Source organism: Equus asinus, chromosome 8, assembly GCF_041296235.1.
Source record: "Equus asinus isolate D_3611 breed Donkey chromosome 8, EquAss-T2T_v2, whole genome shotgun sequence".
NCBI classification, from domain to species: Eukaryota; Metazoa; Chordata; class Mammalia; order Perissodactyla; family Equidae; genus Equus; species Equus asinus.
In genome coordinates, this window is record NC_091797.1 from 67,817,193 (window position 1) to 67,834,034 (window position 16,842).

At 40.3% G+C, this 16,842-nt stretch overlaps 1 pseudogene; it reads right to left on the reverse strand.

Annotated features, from left to right (window-relative positions):
* LOC106848034 (protein PBDC1-like) overlaps positions 1 to 16,842 on the reverse strand; it is a 32,712-nt pseudogene that overhangs the window by 6,953 nt on the left and 8,917 nt on the right.

Consider the following 16,842-nt stretch of genomic DNA (forward strand, 5'->3'; position numbering starts at 1 on the left):
AAAAGAGCGTTAATATTTTTTAAATTAAAGAAAACACTTTAAACTCTGGGAAAAAAGAAAGATTTGTTGTATGGCAACCAGTCTTTTTTTTTTTTTTTTTTTTTAATAAAGCTATTCTTTACCCACAAAACAGTACTGCTATATATGAGAAAAATGAAAACTTTCCCCAATGAATCCCCATTTTAGAACGAGAACACATTTCTCTTTCGCGGAGGCGCCTGTTTCCTGGCAGGGAAAGCCGTGCACGTTTAAGCTCCCGTCACCCCACGGTGGCTCAGGTGCCCAGAAGGCTTGACTCTGGACGCCGGGGCCAGTCGCCTGAGAACTTCAACTTGGAGGAGTGAGCTGATCCAGCTATGCCATGTAACGATGAAGGTTACCTAATTAGAACATATTTGCCATAACTACTTGCAGAGTTTCCTTGATTTGTTTACAGTGTAAAAGCTCAAATAACCAGACAGCCTGGTTTAAAACCGGACATCTGGCAACTCTAAAAAAATTCAGTTGTCTTTCCTCAGAGAAAATTGCACGTGTCTATTGATGTGGAAAATAAAATTTCTGAAAATGGGTTAAATTATAGCAAATTGTGGCATGTAGAATTGGTAAATATAACATACTACACTGGCTGAATGCAGCGATGGGGGAACATTATGAATGACTAGATATTGTTAAAAGTTATAATCGTTTTACAATTTGTAACATAAACATACTGTGTAATAGTCTGTGAAAAAAATTTACTTGTGTCTTTCTATTTCATAGACTTATTTCAGCGTTACCTTTAAAAGCTACTATAAATATTTATGTGAAAATTGTTTACATAATTAAACCGCCTCTACTGCTCAAAGTGCTTCCTAATGCTGATTTTAACGTGAACGTATTCATTCCTTTCGTTCTCTCCGAGCGCGGTTCTGCCTGTGCCACCAGGACAGGCAAACCCACCCCTGTGGAAAACGGGCCTCCGACGTCCAGACGCCCACATGACAACTACACGGATCCACTGAAACGTCGACGCGCTTAGACTAACGCCTTAAAGCGCTCGGGTTTTCCACATCACTTTTCAACGTTTCCGCCCACGTGTTGAGGGTCCTCGTCCACTTCAGGGCCGAGCAAACCCGCCCCGCGCCCCGAGGGAGGCGGAGCGCCGCCACCCGGGCGCCCACGTGGACGCGCTCAGGCAGGGTCCCTTGGCCGGCCTGGATTCGCCCCTTGTTTCGTTTGTTCTATGATTTGGGCTCCTTTCGCTCCAAAAACCCTGCAAGGCGGAATAAGAAGAGGAAAGGATGCAATCTCCATTTTTCTCTGCTTTATATCACTAAGATGATTTTTACATAAATATCTAACTAATCATCCACAGCTTTAACGTTTTATTTTGCCATCGCTGCATCATATAATTCCAGGTCTCCTCACTGTATAAATTATAAGCAATCAGAGGATAGAATGCAAATCTCAGCACCGTTCTTTGCTTCTAACCATAAAGCATCACAGAGTCTTGAACCGCTCAGGACGTGCTTTCTGGTTATGAGAAAGAAACTTAAATCAATTGTTCCTGACACAAGTATGTTGGAATTGAATGCAGCAGGTGCCTAACGCACTGGTGCTCATAATCCTAAAGTAAGAAAATACATTTAACATGCTGGTAGGGTTGGCCTTATTTCTAAGTATTCAGCTATCATATAAGTAATAGAAGTAAATAGAGACCACTGCTCTGATGAGACAGTGTTGTACCTGGACGGGGAGCAAGACTCCTCGGTGGCGACCTTCTCCTCCAGGCTAAGACGACACAGCCCGGCTCTGAGAGGGTGAGCCGCTTCAGAAGGGCTGAGCGCTGGATGGGCAGCTGTGGACAGCTGGAGGGGCAGCCTCCGTTATGAGAGAGGTCAAGCTATGGCAACACGAGAGCATTCACTACTCTAAAGCAAGGGAGTGGCCGCTTGTTCCTGAAAAAAAACTGAGACCGTTTGCTCGGAGCAGGAGTCTGATGTAGCGGGTGGGAGATGGACCAGGCAGCCTCAAAGCACCCAGCCAGTTCTAAGAGTCTGAGATTCTCCCTGTGAATGGGAGATGCTCTACTCCTTCCAGGAGTTGAAACGTTCACCGTCAAAGGAATAAGCCTCAAGAGAGACGGGGCGGGCGTGACCACTGCTGTCAGACTGTGCGAATAAAGAAAAGCACACCGGCCGGTCCCTGAGAGGTGGCGGAGGCAGGCTGCCTCCTGGGCGCTGGCTGGCGCGGCTCTTCTCCTCGGACGCGTTCGGGCCTTTCAACCTTCTCTTCGCCTGTTTGGGTGCTGGTGGTAGACAGGAAGATAACGAAAGGAAGGAATTTGAGGAGCTGAGTTAAAACTAGCAAAGTCAAAACTGTCGAGGCAAACTTCACCGGCTTTACCATCTTCTCTCCAGCCGTGAGGCCTAGACGGCGCTGGGACTGCGCTTCTTGCGGAGAACAGCAGATGACCCTTTGTTTTGATGTCTTTAAAGTATTTGTCCTAAAGAGGAAAGGAAAACAAATAAGCCAGTGTGTTACAATTACTGGCTGTATAAAGATCCAGTGAAATGAGAGAATTCAAGAGTGAACCGCAAAAGATCTTTCTTCATAAAGAAAGGAGTATAAAGTTAATCAATTTGGAATTTTTCTTTCTATGATTCAAAACACATTTCTCTGAAAATGTTCCTATGTCTGAAAAATACATATCACCACTTTCCTAAATTTAAAAATACCGAGTTAAAACGTCACGGGGCAGAGTTGGACTGTAGGTGTATTAAAAACATATATGAAGCTGACTGCGGCCATATCATTTATTACACATAAAATTCCAATTTTGGAAATTCTTGTAATTTTAATTAAATACTTTTAATAAAAAAGCTAACTTTATTAAAACTTTAAAATACAAGTAATGTTTTATTCAGACGTCCAAATCCAAGTAATTTAGCAAAAGGTTCAAACATCTGCTGCCAAAGGAGTCTCAGCAAGTGTTGACAACAAGATCCCGGCTCCATCCTCGCTCAGATCCTGTGTGGATGCTGTACAGAGGTTGCTGGAAATGAACAAAAAGGCTGCTAAGTTTCTGCTAAGCCACAAAGAAGCAAATGGACTGAGAAGATACTACATGATTTGGAGAGCTAAAACAACCCGTGAGGGGTACAGCTCAGCCAGTCATTTTGCAGATAGGAAAAAGGAATCCAGAAAGGTGAAGGAAGTCACTCCCCACCCCGAGGTGAGCTGGTGGGGGCTGGGCCCAGGACCTGGAAATCACTGCCCACCCCCAGGTGAGCTGGTGGGGGGCTGGGCCCAGGGCCTGAAAATCGCTCCCCACCCCCAGGTGAGCTGGTAGGGGGCTGAGCCCAGAGCCTGGAGCTGTGTGCGCTGCCCAGGAAGTTGCTCCTGGCTGACTTGTTCTCTCCCAGTGCTCTGGATAAATTATTTTGGTCTCACTTGAAATAATATAAATCAATCTATATTTGTTTGAAATAAAATCACTGACAGAAATTTAAATCATTAAGGCATATTATAACTGTCCAAAAATCCGTTAATACTCATTAGAAAATAAATGTGAGCTTTCCATGTTAAGATTTCTAGAGTGCCGTGTCTACAGCAAACAGTTTTATTGAGATATAATTTTTAGGCCATATAATTCATTCTTTTAAACTGTAAAATTCAATGGTTTTTAATATATTCAGTTATAAATGTGTCACCACAATTTTAGAATTTTTTTACCCCAAAGAGCCCCTATTCCCCTCAGCCATGACCCCCAAACCTCCATTCCACCCCCTCCCCCTCCTCCAGCCCCAAGCAGCCGGCTACTTTCTGTCTCTATGGATTTGACTGTTTAGGACATTTCGTATAAGTGGAATCATACATTATGTGGTCCTTTAGTTAAAACCATTTTTTAAAGACCTGGGGGGAAGAAAAAGCAAATTCAGAAGTATTTCTTCAAATCTCTTTTTCTTTTCTTTTTTTCAGTAATCTAGGTGACTTTGCAACATGAGTCCAAACTTCATTGTCTCCTGTTTTGGAAATGTGGTTCTCCTGTTATCCTCAGGAGCATGGTACTTGCTCTGCCATCCTGCAGCTCGCCTGGGAAAGCAAGCAAGCTGCACCAGGCATTGCGTATTCTTTTGCGACCCCTGCTGGCTGAATGTGACAGTGTGTTTTCAAAATCAATCCCTTGGAACTCTTTTCCTGTCTTAAATCTTAGAATTATGAAGACAGCACATGACTATTAATTGGTGTATAGAGTAAGATAAATTCAGCTGCTGAGTATTAGTATCCTATTTTTTCCCTAGAAATTGTAAAACTTTGACTCAGTCCTAACGCTGTTATGGAAACCCTGTCCAGAATTGTTGCCTTCTTACCACTTTTCATTTTTCACAAGGAAAGTGCTTAATCTTAAAGAATTTCATTTCAATCCTAACAAAAACATAAAACCAAGAAGCTCTTTCATTTCTGTTTAAAAGAATAAATCACATAAGAGAGAAAGATTTGACTAAAACAATGTGTAAAGGCAACTAACAAAAATGGAAAAAATATATAAAAATTCAAAACATGTATAAATAGCAATAAGGTTTCTCTAAGGCTTAGAACCCTATGAAAATTATTTTTAGTACAGTTATTTAACATATGTATTGCCTTTTGAGTACCTCTCAATTTTTTAGTGTTTTTAAAATGGAAACTTTAATATTTACTGAATATTTTTCCTAAACTTGTTTCCTTTTTTAAAAAATTTAAAATAGAGGAGACCGTGAAAGAAAATAAAATTCATAAACAACTTTCTTTGGTTTTCATAATATAATAGATTAGTCCTCTAGCTTCATAAATATTAAAATTATTTCTGATTTGTTGAGAAAACGTAATCCTAGGACTAGTGCTTCAAAATCTATGCTTAAAAGTCTCAGTAAGCATTTGGCCATTTTTTGAAAATGATTACCTTCAATCTTGCGAAAGTTTTACAAATTTTCAGAAGTGAATGTTTGATTTAAGATACATTACTCTGAATTTCTTGGTTAAAAAAGAGAAGATGGGGAAATATCAAAAATTCATTTGAGGCAGATGAATGAGTATATTTTATTAGACTTTCAGTTATCGTCCTGGATAAGTTTACAGGGAGTACCTTATTCTGTTTTATGGAGACTTGAAAACATATCCCTGTACTGCCTGGGGCAAAGAATTTTTTTCAATCAGTTTATGTGTAAATAAATAAGTGTTTTGAGTTAAAGGATGCAAATTGGCTTACTATGCTTTAAGTTTGTGACAAAAATATTTAAAAAGAAAATGGATAACAAATTATGTCCTTTGGAAAATACAGAGTTTTTATATATATGCAAAGTACAGTGAAGAAAGGAATTTTGCGTTAAATCTGCCTTTAGATAAAAAGCTTTGGTTTCCGAAAACTAACAAAGCCTGATGAGGCTCAGGAAGCCATCACAGTGCTCTGAACAGAGGAATTTCTCCGTTTGTTAGAAGTAAGAAAGAAGGCAGAGGGAAGTTGGTCTTCACTCATCATTGGAAAGGAAAATGTACCATTTTCAGGATTATCAGCAGGACCTACGTGCAAAAGAAATCGGAAAGAGGGGAGTGTGCTTATGTTGATTATTGTTGCCATATTTGAAGTATGTTTGCATGCTCACTACTATGGGTACCTCTCTAAAGTGGTACAATTTACACATTTTAATATGGAAAATCACACTGAGTAGTTTTCCCTCCCATTCTTTATTATATATCATTGCCTGCAAGATTGATGCGAGCTATCACTTCTTCAATAAAACAGCCTTAATTTCTCATATATTTCAAATCTACAAAGAATATTAGCTTCCCTCATTTCTTGTATGTGTGGGGTGGTTTTTATTATTAATATTATGAAGACTTTTTTTTTTAGAGATTGGCACCTGAGCTAACATCTGTTGCCAATCTTTTTTTTCTTCTCCCCAAAACCCCCCAGTACATAGTTGTATAGTCTACTTGAGCTCTGTGGGACACCGCCTCAGCATGGCCTGATGAGCAGTGCTAGGTCCACTCCCAGGATCTGAACCAGCGAAACCCCAGGCCACCGATGCGGAGCACGCGAACTTAACCACTCGGCCATGGGGCTGGCCCTGGGGATTTTTACATTTATGCCGAATTGTAGGTGACTTTCATTTCTGTGCTGGTAGGTCCTTTATTTTACTTTGTCAGAAGTCAAAGAGAAATTTAAAACATCAGCAAAACATTTTCTAAGTCTTTTTATTTATTTTACATTTTGTGAGAGGCCAGCTCAACTCATCTTTCCTATCAAAAGCAAAGAAACAAAAAAACAGAGAATGATTTATTCTCTTGGCCTGGTGATGCTAGATGATGGTTTCTGGTTGTAAGGGGCTCATGAGAATGGAGGACTTTGTCTTAAAGGAGTTCTCCTTTTTCTCAGAAAATAGCCAGTGACTGTTTACAGCTTAGCACTCTTTGATGCTGATCAGGGAACTCCGTCTCCTGGTCCTCAGATATATCCGTGTTTACTCTATTAAGCTGTGCACATTTCGATACAGTGAAACACATGTGCAGCTGAAACCTGATCCTTCGCTCATCAGCGCCCAAGATGCAGAGGTTGGGAAGAAAAGACAAAACACTGTTGGTGACAAAAGCAGCCAGACTGAGAGCAGTCTCCCAGTACATTTTCTTAAAGCAACGGCAATGCTAGAAATCGGCAGGGGAGAAGCTTTTGGGAAAGCAAGTTTACAGGAGACAGACTTGGGCCAGGGACAAGACCGGGCTGGAGCGTGCGCCCTTTGTGGCGGCAGCCGTGTGCCCCATGATAGCCCCAATATAATTTCATTGCCATAGGAAACCTGGAACCGCCTCCTGACACTGACCAGGTTATGAGGACTGCCAGACGCAGCGAGAGTATCTTGTTTCTGCCCTGGGGTTTTATAGTTATAGCTTCCATTTCTTTACAGTCTGGATTTGTTACCTGTTTTTACGTTTTGGACAGGAATCCATCACTAGAAGCATCCAAATGGAGGCACTGAAACAGATGGCAGTAAGGCGTGTCTCCACTCTGGAAGGCAGTGTTTTCAGGGCAACTGGGGGGATTTCTAACACAGTTAGCTTGATTAAATCTCTTATTTTACATAATAGACATTTTTGCATTTTGTTGTGAACCAATGAAATGTATGAGTGTGATGTTTTGTGAAAAGCTATGAATATTTTAAATTTATCTTATATTTACATGGATAAAAAGCCCTATGTGCTATTCTATCTATTAAGAAACCTACTTTTTAATTTCCTGAGAAAATGTAAAGCTGTCTCCTCAAAGTTTATTCTCTTACTCTTTACTATCTTCAGTACCAGAAGCTTGGGGCCCACCAGTATCTAGAGGAGAAGGTTGTTGGGAAGGGCTCAGCCAGAGGCAGGATGGGAAACATTTCCTCCCTGCTTCTCCTTAACAGATAACACAGGAAGGAAGAGACAAAAGCTCTTGGAGAAAGAGCCCCCTCAGGGTAAGTGTGTGCCAGTGCGGAGCAGCTGGGCTAAGATGTGCTCCCCAGCGGACACAGCGCCGGCTCCTGAAACCAGAAGCACTTCTGGACTCGCTGGACTCTCAGGGCCTCTCCGTCCCCCTTGCCACAGTGCCCCTCCCCCACGCCGCAGAGCTGGCTGATTCGAGGAACAGAAATGGAGTCACCGTCACAGAAGTCACGCTACAACTTCCAGGATTAAGTAGGCAGCTAACCAAATCCGCTACCAGTTTGTGAAAAAATCCAGTTATTGGATTTAAACTAGAAACTTATTATTACATGTTTGTTACACATTCCAGATAACGGGTGCACTTCCCAAACTTACACTGATTTTGAACACATGAATGCTTCCTACATATATCATAAAGAATTGTGTGTATATTTGCATTTATATACATAGATGAAAAAACTGATATAATTAATTCATTTAAACTTTGTTAAAAGTATCAAAAATAGATTATAAATACCATTTTTAAAATAAAACATTTTTTTCTAAATGACATATAACCAGATGCTAGGGTCCTGAGATACTCTAAAATAAATTCTGGTGAAAAACATTGAACAAATTATTACTACTAAAACGTCTAAGTATTTGAATGAAAAGTGGACTATGAGTAATAAGAAAATATTCTAGTAAATGTTACTCACAAAAGTCTTTCAAACTGCGTTTTAACTCTTAGATTCTATGATCTAAGAAAACCTCATTTTTAGCGGTAAAACTTACAAATAAAATACAAAAAAACTGAGGTGAGAAAGAAATTGTGTTAGTTACATTTAATGCCGTTTTAATAGCTGAGTCAAAATTGAATGTCAAAGAGCTGACGTTTACTATACACGTGTTCAAGCTCCTTAAAGCCTGCATGGAGCACTAAAATGCCCCATAGGGATGCTCAAATAGTGATAGAGTGGTCAGAAAATGAAATACGTGTTTCTAATAGTCAACAGTCCTGTGACATGTCTGTTACGTGGATCATGAAATACCTGGAGCAAATCTTGCTTTTCAGTTTTTAGTCACAGCATCATCTCTGTTTATATGTTAGTCCTCTGTTTGTATCTCACAGTTTCTTCTTTTCTCTGAAGCGGAGGTGGGGATGCTTGAGAGAGAAGGCAGTGAGGGAAGGCAGTTCTGCCTGGCTAGCTCCAGCCTGAAAGAAGATGTCGTCTGTTTCAGAGTTGGCTGAGGGGCCAGGAGCACCTGGACCAAAGCTGGATGGAGAAGCTGAACCGCTTCTCAGCTTCTCCTCTTCATCCCCAGCTTTGTGTGTGGCGAGCGGGCGGCATGTTGTTTATTTCGTAAAAAGTGAAATTTCGGACATAACTTCAGGCACATATTAAAATATAAGTACAAGAACAAATCCCAAGGCCAAATATAAATAGCTTTTGGATTGTCACTCTTTTGGATTGTTACTCTGATTTCCTTTTTTTCTTAGTTAAGAAAAAAAGAGATAAATTTGCTGCAATGAATGAAAATGGACAGATTTTCTTATAATTTATTTTCCTATCCAAGAAAATAAGTGGGCATGTTGCTCATTAATACAGCAACCCACTTCCTTCCTGAGATGAAGACAAAGTGTCCTTTCCACTTTGTACTGTCACTGAGCCTCTGTCAAGAGTTTTGAGGATCAGCCTTATTTTCGGAGAAAGCCTGTTGGTTAGATCAATGTTCCAGACACTGCAGTGTTTCTGGTGGCCCTCAGTGAGGCTGTGATTGATTCTGCCTTCACCACAGCCTTTCTGGTTGTGATTAATTTGCTGGCAGAAGCTGCAATGACCTGAAACTTCCATGCCAGCCCTCAGTTAACACAAGTCAGTGCATCTACTCTGAGCTACACAGAACGACAAAATGTGGCAAGGTAAATTAAGAGCAGCATGACACCATTTTTGGCAATAGCGTAATTCTTAAGGATATAGTGGAAAAACAGATCTCATCAATAGGTTCAATTCAGTAGGAAACTTGAGCAGAAAATGGAGAGTTAGGAGAAAACAGTACAATTTTGTGGAGAATTAGGCCAGGGCTTTCTAGATCCAGGGATCTGTAGTCTAACCATGGGTTCCCCCATGCACATAGTCAGACATCTTTCCATGCCTACTTTGTATTACTATATGAGTAATAGCAATAACAGCTCCAATAATAACTCTATAACAATAATAACTCTAATTTTCACAATAAGATGTTATTGTGCCCATTTTGCAGATGAGAAGTTGTGTAACAAACTCAAGGCCACCCAGGTTGAATGACCTGTGCCAGTTCTGTCTTATTCTGAGTCTATCTGTTGCAATATATCACATCCTGAAATGGCCAACCGGAAGGAGTACCCGCATTGATCACTAACATAAACTGTTTTTGAATCTAGAGCACAGAAACCAAAATTTTGCAGGGTATAGACGAGGCACTTCTGTCCAACCTGTTGTGGCTGAGTAGGAGTCATTTCTAACATTGAAGGAAGTCTCTCTTTAGGCTGTAGTCTGTAAAATGAATCTGCCAAAGAACACACACTTTCTGGCTGTCATGAAGACTAAATGAGCTAAGGCGCGCGAACCAAATAAGAAGATGTGGTGCTATCCTCTCCTTCTCCTAGGAGATCCGGTATCTAAGGCGACGTCAGTGATGAGAAAAGCTGATGAAAAATGCATGCAGACACACACAGGATTCTGTTAGAAGACCTACATAAAAGACTCCTCCATGGGCACAGGGCCGTTCTAGAATTAGCAAACAGCACAAACTGTTTTTCTATCATTGGGTATTCAGCCAATGCTATTTTCATCCCCAAGAGCATTTTGAAGGCAGTCCTTGACATCTGGGAAGTTTTGCTCTCTTAACCATTTAATCACACAACACTCACTTGGGAAAAGATATTTTATATCTGAGAACTTCTTTCTGCTGTTTTATACAACTTCTCCTTTTAGAACTCAAGTCTTATTAAAAGTAGGCAGAAGAAAGCATTTCTTCAATTTTCCCTTCACTCTAAATTTGGTATAAGAAATACGATCTTAAAACTTCCTGAATATTAAAATTGCAGGCTCTGGTTCAAATTGGTTAGAAAACAGCTGAATTAATAGGGAGATGGAAGAAAAGGAGACAGATTCAATTAGCCTTGCTCATTCATGAATTGGCTATGTGTCCTGAAAACATTTCTTCTACTCTCTGAGCCTCAGTTTCCTCAACTGTAAAACGAAGGTGGTTTGATATATAATCCTCAAAATTGAATTTCCAAATCCTATGATTCTGAGCAGCAGCCTTTCAAGCCCAGTGCTCTCTGATACACACACTCACGTGAGCCACATGTGAGTGGTTCCTGAATAAACCCTAAGAGGGAGGAGCGAGCAGCAAAATGATGTGTCTACAAATCACTTGGACAAAAGTTGAAGCATCTCAGGCTGTAGATTGTCCCCCCCTCTTGTCCGTTTTTGGTTGTAGTGTTTTTTTCCAACAGTCTGCGAAGTTAAAGTAGAGACGACACGAGTGACAGATTCTAGCATAACTGAGATTTTGCAGGGCCTTCAATGGTTCCACTTGGGAGCAGGAAAAGCAAACTATAGAGATTTTCCCCTTTCATCATTTTTCTTCTCCAATTATAATAGATCTGTAGAGAAAAGATACAAAAGAGACTTTGACTTTACCTATATGCTTCATTTATTCTATATAAAGAAAGAACTGAAGCAAATATTTTAACACATTAACATTTGTTAATCTTGAAAGGTGAACATCTGAGTTTTTGTTATATTCTTTCAATATTTGTATTTTTTTATTTTTCCAATAGAAAAGGCAGAAAGAGGCATTAAACACAAAATATTAAAGCAAGAAATTTAAGATTTCCTGAGAAATCTTAACAAACTTATTTAGAAAATTTGAAATCAGAGGTATTTTATTTTTCTATTCATAAATTTGTTAATAAATGCAATATTTCTTCCCTGGAAAAAAGAAGGAAGAATTCAGAAATCACAAACTAGTGTTTGCTACTAAATTAATATTTTGGTTTTCTACATCAGCTAGAATAGATACAAGAGTGTGCATAATTCTTCTAATTCTCTACTGCCAATCTCTCTGTTTTTGAACCAACTACATCAAGACTCAAATTACATTGAGATAAATACAACTCGGTGTATTTAGGCTTGCATTAATTAGACAATTTCAGGTTGCAGGGAAATTGATACCCTTAGATTACCCTGGCTGTTGATTACTCTCTGTAAACATCAGGTTTACTGTCATACAAAATCTGTAGGTATATAAGATGCACCCCAATTTTACAAGAAAATCTTTTGAAAAAATTCAACCTGTGTTGAAAGTGGCTTCAAAGTTCTGGATATGCAATATGATATATGAACTATGAAAGGAAAATATTGAATCACAGTGCTAAAGAAAGCGTATAGTGGTTAATAGGGATGTATACTAGGTAACAAAACACAGCATATTTACTGGGAAATTAAGTCTCACACTGTACACAGCTCCTGCAAGAATGAATAACGTTATTGTATTCTAGTGAATATTAAGAGCTAAAAAGCAAGCCACGGTATAAAGTAACTTTGACTGACTTCTAATAGAAAACATGAAAGGCAAATATAGCAGTAAACATTTATATAAACAAGCAGCAAAATAAAACTTCGAATGAATTCCTAAACAGGTAGTTATAGTATAAGTGGACAAAAATTGTTTAAAGTTACAAAGAATAGAGAAAAAGTAATTTTGAAGGAAATATAACATGCGACTCCATGATTGAAAGCAAATGCAACCCTAACATTAATACAAACAAGAAAAGGGAATGAAAAATAATGCATTCTGTCAGAAACTGGTATTTTAATAGCTATCATTTGTACATATGTAATAAGCAGAAAAAATGAGGGGGAAAAACGTATCAAAAGTTTCAGTCTTCGTCCTAAAAGACTGGGAAAGTTTCATCTTCAAAAGCCGGGAAGCCACCCTCCTGGAAATCCATTCTTGCAGCTACTATCCAGATGGTTCTCCTTCATCATCACTGGCTTCACTCTATTAGATCCTGAGCCATCAGTATCTTCAAACAGTAACACTCGCCACAGAGTTGGAAGCATCGCTAAATGCCCCGTTTACGGGATTTTCCCACCGCCTCTTGATATTCTGCTTCCCAAGTCTTAATTCACCCGCTTGCTGGTCAGAGGACCAATTCCTTCCGCCCGTCAGCTCTCTTCAGAAGCCCAAGTTTGCACCCACCTGTCCCACTCTTTCTTCCTGAATCCTTTAAATCACACAGTGAGAGTCGCATCTGAAGCTTACAACTGGCCTTAGCCTGTCCACAATTACAGCTAAAGAAGTGTATCCTCCAAAAACTTGTCATAGACTAACAAAGCTGAGATTTTAGAAAGCCCAGCAGGTTGCCTGGACCTCTTTTTGTCTGCTCACAATTTCACTCCATCCTCATTCACCCACCATTTTGCCTGAACACAAATATCAATTTCACTTGAGATTCTTTCTTCTGGTACAGTTTTTCTTATAATTAGACACGATGGCCTTTCATGAAATTGGCACAACATGCTAACACAAGTCTATAGCGTGCTTTCTTACGTCCAAAAGTTTTAACAGGCACAAAATGGACCCGTTAAAAGAGGAATCCACTTCTTTCCCCCCCACCCCCGCCTTTGGGAGGCACAATAAATATCAAAAAGACTTTGGCCTTGTTTACTACCTATGAAAGGCAAAAATTAGCTTTTTTCCTTGATTCATAATTTATTTGCTGTAGTTGATGATTTTAGCTAGTGTCTTTTGTGCAGGATATAACTCCACTCTCCTCATTAACCTGTAGCAACAAGAGAGTTGATGCATCTGTATATTGTTACCAATCATTGTTGATACATTTTCACTTCAGTAGCTACTAAATTCTCCAAGTTTCTTTGATCTAATATTCAAGTGTATAAAATGTTGTGATTGTGGCCACTGTGGAGATTGTTTTCTTTGTTCTTGTTGTGTTGACATATCCATCAGCTTCTTGCTTCTCTTCTTGATTTCTAGAGTCCATATTATTAGTTCAAGTCTCTGTGGGCAAATTGCCACTCAGCAACTTTGATCCTAGTTTAATTTACTAAATCATTAATATGGAGCATCTACCTAATTTTGTAGCAATGCTTCCACTGACTTTGAGCCATGGGTTATGGTACCAATAAAATATAAAACTAATGTGAAGGGAATAACCAAAATTCTACCTATGAACAAGCGGTTTGCTATTTTTCTTAAAAAAAAGGCAATAGTGGGTGTGAACCTCCAGTCTTGGGGTTACTGTGTGACATCACCCCACCACTAGGAGGTCGTGGCATGACCATTGTCCTTCAGTCCACTCTTTGCAAATGGTAGACTTATAGATTGGGCTTCTATCAACATTCCACTAACCCTTCTAGGTGTTTTTCGTTTATATAGTGCATAAGTGTTTCTCAGAGTTAACGGAGTAATTAAACAGTTTAAGAAACTATTCTGATGTGAGTTGTTAAGTAGGGACAATGGGGTGTTGTGAACTCCCTTCTGTCTTTAATGTTCTTCTTTGTCTTAAATTTTTAACATTCCATCCACAACACTGGCACTGATCCAGGGTCATTTTCTGTTACAAGTCTTGGGGGGGGGGGCGGAATAATGCATCTGTATATTACCAAATACAGTATATATAAGAGAGAGAAGAAAACATCTTAGAAGTCACAGAGACTGAAATGTCACCCATAATACAGCATTGCTCTGCGGTCCAACATCAGCTTCCCTGACTCCTCAGTGTGTCTAGAAGTCTCCCTCCCAAAATACGAGGGCTTGTTCCTCTGTAGTCAGCCGCCATTCAGAGGGCACAGCTGCTCCTCTGCACACCTTCTCCTCCTTCTGCCCCAGCCCACTCCTCTCCCTCTATCCCCCTCTCTGCTCCCATTCACAGGATCTGCTGCCTCAATTACACGAAGCTTTGCTTGCCGTCTCATCTCCGCTGGTCTCTTCATTTTAGCACAAATCTATCATTCGTCCATTTATTCGAAAATTGTTTTTGAGCACCTAATATGTAGCAGGCCCTCCTCGAGGCACTGGGCATACAGTGTTAAATAAAACTATAGCCTCCATTCTAGTGGGGGCAATAAACAAAATGAATACGTACAAAAATAGTATGTAAATGATAACAATTTTTATGGGAAAAAGGAAAGTCAGTAAGGAAGATGGGAGTTCTAAGGTAGGAAGATTGCAATTTTAAAAAAGGTGATCAGGCAAGAGACGTTTGAGCGAATACTTGCTGTTGATGAGGGCATGAGATATGAGGCTATCTGGGGGAAGAGAGTTCCAGACAGAGTGAACACAACTTCAAAGGCCCCGAGGCAGGAGTATGCCTGGAAGGCTGGAGGAACAAGGAAGAGAGGCTGGAATCAAATGAGTGAGTAGGGGAACAGTAGAAGGTCAGAGAGGCAATGGGAGGCAGTCTCCTGTAGGGCCCTGTCGGACGCTTGGACTTTCCTTTCGAGAGATGGGAAGCCCTGGAAAGTTTTGAGCCAAAGAATAACATAATCTGATTTACATGTTTAAAGAATCACTCTGGCTGCTCTGTTGAGAAAACACCACTGTGAAAGGTGGAGGGTAGAGGAGCAGGACTTGGAAGGACAGAAGCAAGAAAATAAGCCAGGAAGCCACTCCAAAGCCCTAACTGAAAAAGCACAGCGGAGAGGGGAGAGCTATGATTCAGAATATATTTTAAAGGTAGAACCAAAATGATTTGCTCATGGATTTGATGTGGGGTGTGAGATAAAGAGAAAAACGACTCGAAGTGTGCTGAAGTGAAAAGTTAGAAGTCGAAGTTACAACTTATTGACATGACCAGGAGTTTGCTTTTTGGGTGGTATCTTTAAGCGCTTATTAGATATCCAGGGTGAGATGTCAAAGAGAGGGCAGGATGTCTGAATCTGGATTTCAAGAGAAAGATCTGGGCTGGAGATATAAATCTGGAGAGGTTTTAGGGTATCAAATGATATTTAAAGCCATCACACTGAATGAGAACTCCAAAACCTGAGCATATTTAGACAAGAGAAGAGGTCCGAGCATTTAGCTCAGGAGCAAGCTGAATTTAGAGGTCAGAGAGATAAGAAAGACCAGCACAGGAGACTGAGAAAGAGAAGCATGTGAAGTTGGAGGAAATCAAGAAGACATCCTCTTCTGGAAGCTTAGCAAAGCAAATGTTTCAATGAAGAAGGAATGATTGACTGCATCAAATGTCACTGATCATAAAAGTAGAATAAAGGGTTACATTTGACCACTGGATTAGCATCATTGGTCTTTGATGACTTTGATAAGGGCGATGTGAAAAGCTTGACTGAAGAAAATTCAAAAGAGAATAAGAAGAGAGAAATTAGAGACAGCCAATACAGATAATTTTTGAGGAGATTTTCTGTAGAGGAGAATAGGGAAGTGAAGTAGTAGCTGGAGTGAAATGTGGGGTCCAGAGGAGGGACTTTTAGGCTGGAAGATACAACAGCATGTTTGTACACTGCCAGAAAAGATCCAGTAGAGAAAGGACATCAAAGGTATAGAGAGAGGGGAGAGATGGCTGGAGAGAGATCTGATAGTAAATAGGGGAAGATGGAATTCTGTGCACTCAGCCAGGAAGGGAAAAAAGTCACCCACGGCCACCAAAAGAAGATATGCAGAAAAGCAGCAGATGCAGGTGAGTAGGTAAATTGCTGGTGGGAGTACATAGAAGATATTTTCTGTGAGTTTTTATGTTCTCTCTGAAATGAGAAGTAATTGAGAGTGAGGACAGAGGAGGAGATGTGGAGGTTGAGGCAAGAGTAGACGATATGAAAGAGCTGGGGAAAGCAAATGAATAAGAGCACCAGGTGAATGTGGAGGGACAGCACAGCAGCATGAGGGCCCGCTGGAAAGCAAAACAGGCATAAATTTGAATTAGACCCATCAATATGGTGGAATATTCTCCATCTATTTTGAGCTGGATGAGCTGGGATTCTTTTATTATTGATTGTTTGCTTTTTTAACTTATTGATAGTTTTTTCTTTCAATTTTCATAATTTCCTTATTGGGGATGCCACAACTAAAACTTGTCCAGTTTCCCATTCAGAGGCTCCTGCTCAGGGGCCTGTGCAGGGAGAACTGGAGCCCTCGTAGCTCACTTGGCAAGGCTCCCAGTCAGCCAAAGAGCGTTCAGACGATTCTTGTAGAGTGTGGATGCTTGAGACGTCTGTAGAAGCAAGTAGTCTTGATGTGGAGTGGCCAGGACCCCTCCCGGGACACAGAGACCCCCAGGGGGGCAGCACTCCAGGCCTCCAACATCAGCCTGGCACTGCTGCTTCCTTTCCTTTGCCCTGGAGGAGAAAAAAACCCAACCTGGGAAGGGACACATGATGTGAGTGGCCCTGAAACTTA